At 40.6% G+C, this 10,435-nt stretch overlaps 1 long non-coding RNA gene across 1 annotated transcript; it reads left to right on the top strand.

Moving 5' to 3' along the window:
- Nucleotides 1-6,292: 6,292 nt before the first annotated feature.
- LOC148315601 (uncharacterized) lies at nucleotides 6,293-7,898 on the top strand. The gene is made up of 3 exons (XR_015840768.1): nucleotides 6,293-6,368; nucleotides 7,027-7,146; nucleotides 7,747-7,898. It is a non-coding gene; the product is annotated as an uncharacterized LOC148315601 (long non-coding RNA).
- Nucleotides 7,899-10,435: the final 2,537 nt, after the last annotated feature.

The raw sequence follows: 10,435 nt of genomic DNA, 5'->3' as shown, positions 1-10,435 counted from the left end.
GAAATACAACACAATACGTCGCTGTTCAGCAAGGTAAGGGTGGTCGTGTGTGTGTGCATGTGTGTGAGAGTTCAGAATGGTGATGGCTCTCGGAAAGAAAATGTTTTTCAGTCTATTAGTCTTTGATTTGATGCACCTGTAGTGCCTGCCAACAAATTTACTTCAAACATTGACGAGGCTTTGAAAACAAAAGCTGCTCTAACTTTAACTACAAGCAAATTCCTCTTGAAGATTCCTCACGTTATTTCTCGGAAATATTTCACATTTCCAACGTGCCAGTACCCCAACGTTGTCCGGGTGGCGAGGGCTCTTTATAGCTGCTCGCAGCTCTAGTTTTTAATTAATTTTTTTAAATCAATGGTGATGACAGTGAAATATGTCTTGTCTGGTATCATGATAGCTGGAGGATATTTTGTCATGATATTTTAGTCAGGCCTGATAACAGTGATGTATGCTGATTTAAGGCTACTTTTATTTTGAAATGCCGTATCACATTTTGGTGGGACCGCATTTGATGGACAACTGGGGTTGTCTAGTGTCCCCCAAAATGGTTCTGATATCACGATAGCTCGAGGGTATTTTGAAATGATTATTTTAAAATCAGTGTTGATGACAATGAAATGTGCATATTTCAGGTGGGTTTTTTTTTTATTGTGAAATTACACATCAGATTTTGATGGGACCATTTTTGATGAACAGCTGGGGTCGTCTAGTGTCCAACAAAACTAGTCTGGTATTACGACAGCTCCAGCTCTTTTATTTTAAAATGCCTCCTTACATTTTGATGGGACTACTTTTGGTGGAAAGCTGTGTTGTCTTGTGTCCTCCAAACCTGGTTTGGTATTACCATAGCTAGAGGATATTTTTTAATGAAATTTTAAAGTCAGGCATGATGACAGTGAAATGTGCAGATTTCAGGCAACTTTTAGTTTGAAATTACAAATTAGATTTCGATGGGACCACTTTTTATGGACAGCTGGGGTAGTCTCGTGTCCCACAAAACTGGTCTGGTATCACGATAGCTCGAGCTATTTTTTTTTTAACTCAGTGGTGATGACCGTGAAATAAGCGAATTTCAGGCTACTTTTATTTTGAAGTGCCACATCACATTTTGATGTGACCACTTTTGGTGGACAGCTGGTGTGGTCTAGTATCCCCAATCCTGGTTTGGTATCACGATAGTTTGAGGATATTTTTTAAAGATTTTTCTTTTAAATCAGTGTTGATCACAGTGCATATTTCAGGTGATTTTTTTATTTTTAAATGCCACATCAAATTTTGAAGTGACCACTTTTTGTGGACAACTGGGGTGGTCTGGTGTCCCGCAGAACTTGTCTGGTATCACGATAGCTTGAGGATTTTGTAATGATTTTAATTTTTTTAATCATTGGTGACGACAGACAAATAAGCAAATTTTCACGCTTTTATTTTTAAATATCCCATCAGATTTTGATGGGACCACATTTGTTTTTACGGTTCCGTCACCACGCGAGTGGCTACCTGCTAAAGCAGCACGGCTCACTATTTGAGCCTTTTTCGCGTGTTTTTTCCTTTACCCAGTTTTATTTATTTTACCTCATCGCAGCAATGGACATCCAAATTGCGGTGGTTTTATTGCTGCTGGGGGCTGTTTTTTGCGTGATCGTGTCCGGAGATGTCACTGGGAGCTACGGATCAATCGTTTACACAAGAGATCAGCTGTTAGCACTTCGTGCTAACCCCGTGCCGACTCCCGGAGCGAGACCCGATATCCCCCACGAGTTGAGGAGGAAGAGACGGGGGATGTCGCGCGGGGGCGAAACGCCAGGCAAAGAGGAGGCGTGACCACCCCGTCCTCCTGTCCGTTTTTATGGGAAATGTTAGATACCTTCCCAAGAAAATGGACGCGGCACGAGAGGAACTTCCAATGAGCTAGCTTGCTGATGTTCACGGATTCATGGCTAACAGACCTAACGCCGGACACCGTCGTGGAATTTGACGGCTTCCAAATACTACTTGCGGACAGGACACTGGAAAGCGGTAAGAGGAAAGAGGAGGGCTGGCTGTGTTTGTTAATGATAGATAGTGTAACCCTAGGCACATCACAGCTAAGGAGCAACTTTCCAGTCGGGACAATGAGCTGCTAGCTGTTAGCATGCGTCCATACTTGACAAGCATCGCGAGTTAACAAGGACGTGCACGTAACAGGTGCGTGAGTAAACTGCTTAAAACTTTGATCGTCATTCAGCTGACCTACAAATTGAGACGCTACAGTCAGTTTGACGTTTTTGTTTGCTTGATTGTGGATTGACATGGAGGAACAAGACAGTGGAAAGCGGACATTAAAAATGACGGAGAAAAGCTGTAGAAGATCACAAGCCTAAACGGATGCAGGCACGCAGGTGCAAATTTGCTCAATTGACCTCCATGCAACGTCAAATTGAACAATTGATGGAGGATGATGCAAATGTTGACGCTGTAAAAAACTGAGCTTCGTGTTTGCTTTAGCGGCATGGAGCAAGAATTTGTGGACCTCAATTCCGGTGTGCAAAATTTAAAGACTGAAGAGGATTTTGCCGATGACCAAAATAACTGGTTTGATCCAAAAAATGTAATTAATGGAAATGTGAGCAATGGAAGAAGGACGTTTTGAAACGTGCAGAGGAAGGATGCAATAAACAAATATCACCTGATGATAGTAGATCTGCATCAACTAACTACACCCATAGAAGTAGAAGTAAAGAATCTAACAGACAGAAGCTCACTTCTGTCAACGTCTTCAATTAAATTAAAGGCTCAAATGGAACGAGCATGTTTAAAGGCAAAGGCTGCTGATTTACAACAAAGGTTGGCACTTGAGCAAGAAGAAGCTGCAATTAAGGCAAAGAAGCAAATGCATGCAATGCAAACGGCACTCCCTGAGTCTGATGCTAAATTGGATGTCTTGAGAAGATATGAAAATACCCAGGAGGATGGTATCCACATTCCTGATGAGTGTGTTACAATTTAAACAAGGAAAAACATTCAATTACCATCACAGCCTATCAGAGCAACAAGCAGTGTTGACCTGAAATGCTCCCACTTCGACTATTCCAATGGCTAGATTTCCACATCAGACAGAAAGTAGAGAACAACAGGGACATGTGCTTGATGGCCTTTGCCAAGCAATCTCACAGCAAGCCAGTGTCGCAGAATACTTAGCAAAGAGTCAAAAAGCATCGCTACTTCCCGAACTTTCCATTCCTACGTTTAAAGGCGACCCTCTGCATTATAAAACCTGTATAGGTGCCATTGAACATGGGATTGAAGGCCGTACAAGTGATAACCGTGATCATCTTCAATTTTAGCTGCAGTATACTAGTGAACAACCACATGAGTTGGTGAAGAGCTGCATCCATATGGAACCTCTGACAGGATATACCAAAGCAAAACAAATCTTGAAGGAGTTTTATGGTGATGACTTCATGATAGCAGAAGCATATTTAAAGGAAGCCATGGATTGGCCAACAATCAAGTCTGAAGATGGTGTTGCACTTCAGTCTTTCACATTATTCCTTATGGGCTGTTTGAACATAATGGCAGATGTTAATTACATGGAGGACTTGGACAACATGGCTAATATAAAGGCATTGGCAAACAAACTTCCATACAGACTTATAGAATCTTGGAGAAAATTTGCCTGCAATCTCCAAGAAAGAACAAATAGAAGAGTGAAGTTTAAGGATTTTGTTGACTTTGTTGACAAGCACGAAAGATTCTATAAAACAGAAAACAAAATCACAACACACAGAAACACCAAAATCAAAGAAAGTCTTCACAACAGTCATTGTGCCCGCCAAGATGGAAAACAACAAAACCACCACGCCAAAGGCAGAACCTGTTTCAGTGGATGCTATTGCCAAACCATGTGCTAATTGTAATGGAGAGCAACAGTCTCACAATTTGTAAGGAATTTAGGAGAAAGCATCACAAGGATAAGATTGACTTCTTGAGGAGCAAGGGTCTGTGTTTTGCATGTTTGATGCACGGTCGCATTAGCAGTTGCTGGAAACAAAAGCTTCAATGTCAAGAATGCTCTAGACTGCATCCTACAGCACTACACATTGTCCATAAACTTCTGCAAAGAAACAGCCTAAGACGATTGTGAATAGCAGTACCTATTAAGCGCCCTCGTACAAACAACAGAAACCTGGGGTGTCACTGGGGCCTGTAAATAGGACTGCATCCTTTCAATAATTCCGGGATGGGTCAAGGCACAAAAAGGAACCAAGACAGTGACGACTTACTGTCCGGTTTAAAAATGCCCTGACGCCTTTTTTTAGACTTTCGTTTTGTGCCATTCAGAATGGGAGAGGGAGCCAGGAGGCGAAACAGCCGTCTTGCCAGTTCAATCCCGCACACCCTCTGACTCTCACCCTCCGTTCTGCCTTTTTATTGAAACTAACTCATCAATAACTAATCACCAGAAGACAGAAAAGCATCAACAACTAATCACCAAGAGACAGAAAACATCAATAACTCACGGTATAAAGGTCAGTTTAACTAAAGCATCAATAACTAATCACCAGGGACTCCAGCAGGCAGAAAATCATAACCCAAGGTCAGTTTAACTAAACACATCTTCAGGATACGGTGTCTGTGTGTGTGTGTGTTAAAATAACAAGTAAGTGTCTCTGTGTGTGTTAAACATTAATGAGTGTATAAAAACATGATTATGAATACACAAACTGATTACCTATCCTCAGCCCATCTTACATTTCCCCCCTGTTGTGGATTTAAAAATCATGTCCTTACGGCTTTAAGACAGATCATCATAATGAAATCATACAACAGTGTGATCATCAGTGGAGGAGCGAAAACCTCACATTAGGGAAAAATTCCCCTCCTCCCTTCCGGCGTAGAATGAGATCCTCATAATTTGATGACCATCAGGGAATAAAACTTGTCCCTGGGGTGACTTGGTGGAGGCCCTTGCCTCGTTGTAGGAGAGGACAGCCGTCCTTACCTCCCGGATCTTCGTGTATGGTGTGTGTGTGTGTGCACGTGTGTGGACAGGGGCAAGAAGTCCATGTGTTTTTACGTTTTAGTGTCCAGTTTGAGTTCGTCATTCTCAACATTAATCAGGTTGTAACGGTACATTTGGGCAACAAACCTACGATTAACCATCATCTTTGTCATAAAAATAATGCAACATGAACAGACTAAACATAACAAAATGAAAACTATAATTATCCCTATATATTGTTTTTTTAAATTCTTCATAGTGGTCATAACATCAATAATTGTTTCATTTTTATTAAAAATTTAAATGCAGTAATGTACTCCAATCAAGGCTGATATTCCTTTGTTATGTACGTCATTAATTTCCAAACAATATCTAATCTTTTTGTTCTGTGGCTTCAACATATTTATCATCTCATCAATATTAGCACCACAGAGTACTGAGTTTCGAGATCCTCACAATAGTCGTTCTCAAAATGATATATTTTTTTATCAATTTAGCTTTGTTAAGGTAAGATATTTTATTGACAATCTAACATTAATATGCAAAGAACATGTACATTAGTACGAAATGTAAAAAAAAATTGTGGTGGGGGGGGTGCGAATTGTTTTCTTCTTGGTAGGGGGGGCATGACAGGAAATAATTGAGAACCACTGGTCTAGTCACACACCAGCTCGGGTTCATTCCCTACCAGAGAAATGACATTCCATGTCCCCAGAGCTAGGCGCTTTATGTTGCCGGGGATTGGACTGCCTTTGACTGCCTCCTAGCTCAAAGGAAACCCAAATTCTTTGGTCCCGCCCACTGGTAGTGAGCCGAAGCCCTTGTATTAAATAATAAATAAATACATAAAATAAAAAAATTAATAAATTTAAAAAACGGACCGATCCACTGCTTGGGTTAGTTTGACCCACCTTGAGATCCGTTCCCACTCAGTGACAGTGTCTACAAGCCACTGCCACCAGGCCAGTGAACCGACGTCCAGGCAGTGACAAAAAACGTGATCAAATTACATTGCTCATCATAAGGTGTTTGTGAGACGCTCTTTGTATGTTTCCTCAATTAAGACCTGTTTTCCATTGGTGTATTTGAAAAAAGTGGTGAACCTGTTAAATTCACTACAAAACGTTAAGAAGATGAAAGTAATGTTTGAAGGAATATTATTTTTCTATCGACATGCCGGCGGGCGGGCACAGATAGAGAGTGATAAAGCAGCACCACCCGCGCGGGGCGTGCTGACGAAAAGGCAAGCGCTCCTCCTCTCATCGCGTCCTTATTAAGACAGAAAAAAGACGCTGTTGAATTTGACCTATTCGCAGTTCGAGCAGGTGCTTAACGCTGGAGAATATCACCACTTCGAAGTTCGAACTGCTGTTGAAACGGAGAGGTAAGTGTTTTTCGTTTGTTTTTATTCAAAACATGCCTCGAGTGCATTTGTTCATGGTTAGAGATAGTTGTGTGGAAAACACTATACAAAGTAGCACCATGGATGTGGGCCTACAACACTGGCCTAGCAAACATGTGCTCCTACATCGACATAATTGACGAGCTCCAGTTAAGCATTGAATAATTATAAAACGTCATGGTGCTTTTACTCATTTAAAGAACTAAACCGACGCGTATTTTCATCCGGTGGTCAGGTTTGCATTGAATGTGAGCACGAGGGACGCTAGCTTGTTGCGTTAGCTTTGCGGAGCTAACAGCTTGCACTTTTGTTATAGAACAACAGAATGCAAGTACCATGATAATTTCTGTCATTAATTTTTGTGTAAGACACGATGTTCACTGGTTAATTACATGATTCTTAAAGCAAAGGTTACTGTGAATGCAATTTTGGTAAGATTTTTGTAGTCACACTGCATAAATCTGTCTGTCTGTTGTTTAAACTTCAATATAAACTATTATGGTTGAAATCATTAATTGGGATGGAGGGATTGATATTTTTTTAATTTATAATTTATTTTTCTTACACTGATATTGTTAAAACTCCATTTAGCCTATAGTATTAATAATTCTCAACACAAAACTGTCTTTTTTCTTTATAGAATAAACAATGCCTTCCCTGAGATGCAGGAAGTCCCCAAAGCAGGATACTATTGAACATGCAGTCAAGGGTCTGGACAAGACTGCAGAGTTAGAAGCGAAGTATATAAACTCATTTAAAGGTATGATGTTAACGCTTTTGCTAAGATATATTATTGTTTTCTGATAACCAAGCTGACATCGTTTTTTAAGTGGTTATTTTACATTAAGAGTGTCTTGACCTTTTCTTTTGTCAGTTTCAAGTTATTTCAGTGAGCGTGAAACCTGATGGTAGGAGTTCTACCTAAATTAAGGCTGTACTTGATGACGCCCTCCGGCATTTTTATACCACAATAGACCAGTGAACAAGTCCGATATTGATAGTCTAGTGTAAAGCACGTTATACGTCACAGAGATCACGTGACGCGGTCCAATATGACTGTGTATACAGTGTATGTCATTGTTATGAAACTAAATAATCTTAAAGTTTTTTTTTTACGTAACCAGGTGCCATTGACATTTGTACTTTCAGTCCTAATACATACTGGCTAATGCAATGCTGGAAAATGAATTTTGGCTGGTCTGTTCCTTTAAAATCATAAAGAAGGGCTCTGCTCTATCCCTCACAAGAAGCAATGTTTCAAACCACCCTACATTAGTATAGTGGCCCAAATGAATATGATGACTCCTTATTTGTGTGCTTAAAAATATGACGAAGCTATCTTGATTTCCCTGTTAACTAGGTCGAGGAGTATTTACCAAGGCCCCTTTCAGGAAAGACGACTTTATTCTTTATTATGGAGTACAGAGGAAAATTGATAGATTCTGATAAATCTCAACGCAGGAAGATGGATGGAAGAGGCACTGTCTTTTTGTTTGACTTCCGCCGGCAAGAAAAAACTTGGAGGTGAGGCAAAGATTGAGATGTTATCTTATTTTTGTTTTTATTTAAAAAAATAAACACATACTCATCCCATAAGTGTTAGGGGAAAAATCATTCTCTAAGCAAAAATGTATACCGTATTTTCGCACCCAAAAGACGCGCCGTGTCAAAGGGCGCAACACCTGTTGAGGCCGCTATTTCTATCTTTGTAACATATACTGGACGCACCGCCTGACAAGACGATAGCACAGCTGCTGTTAGCATAGCATGAACTTGGCAGAGCTGCCCACACTGACACAGCCGATAGCAGCCTACTATGCCCCAATAACATGAGCAATCACCCCATTGTTGCAGCAGACGCCAAGTCTCTATTGACAATAGCTGACAATGGCTCAGGCCAATATTAGGTGCATTGGCAATAGCCTACAAAGCAACGTCAGGGGAGGGACTTGGCTGCTCACCACACTCCTTAGAGTCACGGTTTCAAAAAAAAATAAAAAACTCATCATACAAGCAAACAATGAAACATAGAAATAAGATTAACACAAACATGTATCTCTCATGCCATCAATATACCCAAAAAAAATGAAAATAATACAAAAGCCACTCAGCCTTAGCTAATTCAAGCAATGCATTCTGGGAGCAGAGACCCACAATCCCATAGCTGTTTAGAGAGATTTGCATGGCTGTTTAAAGAGATGTGCTGTTATGCTTTGGACTTTTTGTCTGTTGTCTAAACCTGGGACGTTTCTTGCTTGCAATAACATAAATGATAAGACAGACTAAAACATTGTGGACAGCTGCCCTTTGTCCAGCTTTTTCCAACACCATCACCCAAACATTATAGTCAGATGGTGTATTTGTCACGGTCGATTGTAAGCATGGACAACTCACTCTTTGCCCAGCAGGGTGTGCTAACATGCACTTCCAACAGCTCGTTGATGACAAGGGCTGATGGACGTGAGTGGTACTTTGTCCATTTAATGGACGCATCGACTGACAAGCTTTGTTTGCTTATGACTGCGAAAATACGGTAATTACTTTTATTCATGCGTTGAATCTGTACAAATGAAAATATAGACCATGAAGTCTCAAAGACAAGCTGTTAATAGGGTCTGATTCCAATAGAAATTTCTTGTATGATTTGATTTAGAAGATTTAAAAATTGTGGATTTCCTATTTTTATGTTTTGTGTACACAAGATTGTCTCAAAGATTAATTTCTGACATTGATTGAATAATTGTTTTTTTTTTTTTTTAAATCTATTTTAAGTGTTGATGCCGCTCAAGAAGATGGCAGTCTGGGAAGACTGGTTAATGATGACCACATGCACCCCAACTGTAAAATGAAGAAGAAGACAACAGAGGACAGACCACACCTCTGTCTGTTTGCGCTCCGAGACATTGATGTTGGCGAAGAAATAACTTAAGACTATGGACCAGCTGGCCTTGGAGAACACAGGTTTGTAAGATGCATCTTTAAGTACAATAACAGAGCCCACTTGTGGTGTTCTGGTGATGTAGTTTCCAATTAGTTTGGCAATCTAATAAATGTATGTTGAGGTTTCTATGGAAGTTGAACATGCTGACTGACTGGGGGAGTTCTCCATTGTCCACTATCTGTAATTCAAATTTGTGGGTCTGAGTCAAAGTTTGGCTCTTCAGGAACAACGAACTGGTCAGGGAGTGACAGTATTACAAAGTTCTGCGTTACTCTTTTCTGGGCGGTGGCCCTGTTAGGCCATCATATGCCATATTGCAAATATCCCCATTGTGGGACTAATTAAGGACATCTTTATGTTGTGGTTTCCCTACCAGAACCAGCACCAACCCTGTATATTCATGATATAAAACACTGTTTCAATTTGATATTTAGCCTTTCTATACTGTAAAAATAGAAGACCCCAGGCTTTCCTGCGCCCCCTTGCCCAATTGGTGGTGTTCAGGAGACAACCTGGGACTGAAATATCAGTCACAACCAGTGTTGTTTTCGTCACTGATGACTATGACGAAAATACTTCGTTAACGCCCCTTTTTTAATGACGATGACAAGCTAAACGAGGTTCTTTTATGACGAAAACATGACGTGATGTACATGAATTTTTTTCGTTGACGAGACAAAATTGTTAGCATGTGGTTCATAAATTATTTTATGTTGCTTTTAGTGAAATAAAGCCACAACAGTTGCCCAACAAAATGTTTTGCTTCTCTGCTTATTTTGGAGCAGTGAGCATTGATTCCACTGTTGCCACTTTTTTCTGTTTGTAATGAAGAATCCTTTGTAGTCCATCCAAAAGTCTTTGTTATTGGGTGGAAACCTTGAATGCCTTGTTTTAACTCAAATGGACTTAAACCCATCCATCCATCCATCCGTTATCTGTACCGCTTCTCCTCACTAGGGTCGCGGGGGGTGTTGGAGCCGATCCCAGCTGTCTTCGGCAGTAGGCGAGGTACACCCTTGAATTGGTGTCCAGCCAATCGCAGGGCATACATAGACGAACAACCATCCACGCTCACACTCATGCCTAGGGGCAATTAGAGTGTCCAAGC

Source organism: Idiotropiscis lumnitzeri, unplaced genomic scaffold (assembly GCF_059441095.1).
Source record: "Idiotropiscis lumnitzeri isolate Australia: NSW breed Sydney's pygmy pipehorse unplaced genomic scaffold, RoL_Ilum_1.0 HiC_scaffold_82, whole genome shotgun sequence".
NCBI classification, from domain to species: domain Eukaryota; kingdom Metazoa; phylum Chordata; class Actinopteri; order Syngnathiformes; family Syngnathidae; genus Idiotropiscis; species Idiotropiscis lumnitzeri.
This window is presented reverse-complemented; position numbering and strand designations above follow the sequence as displayed.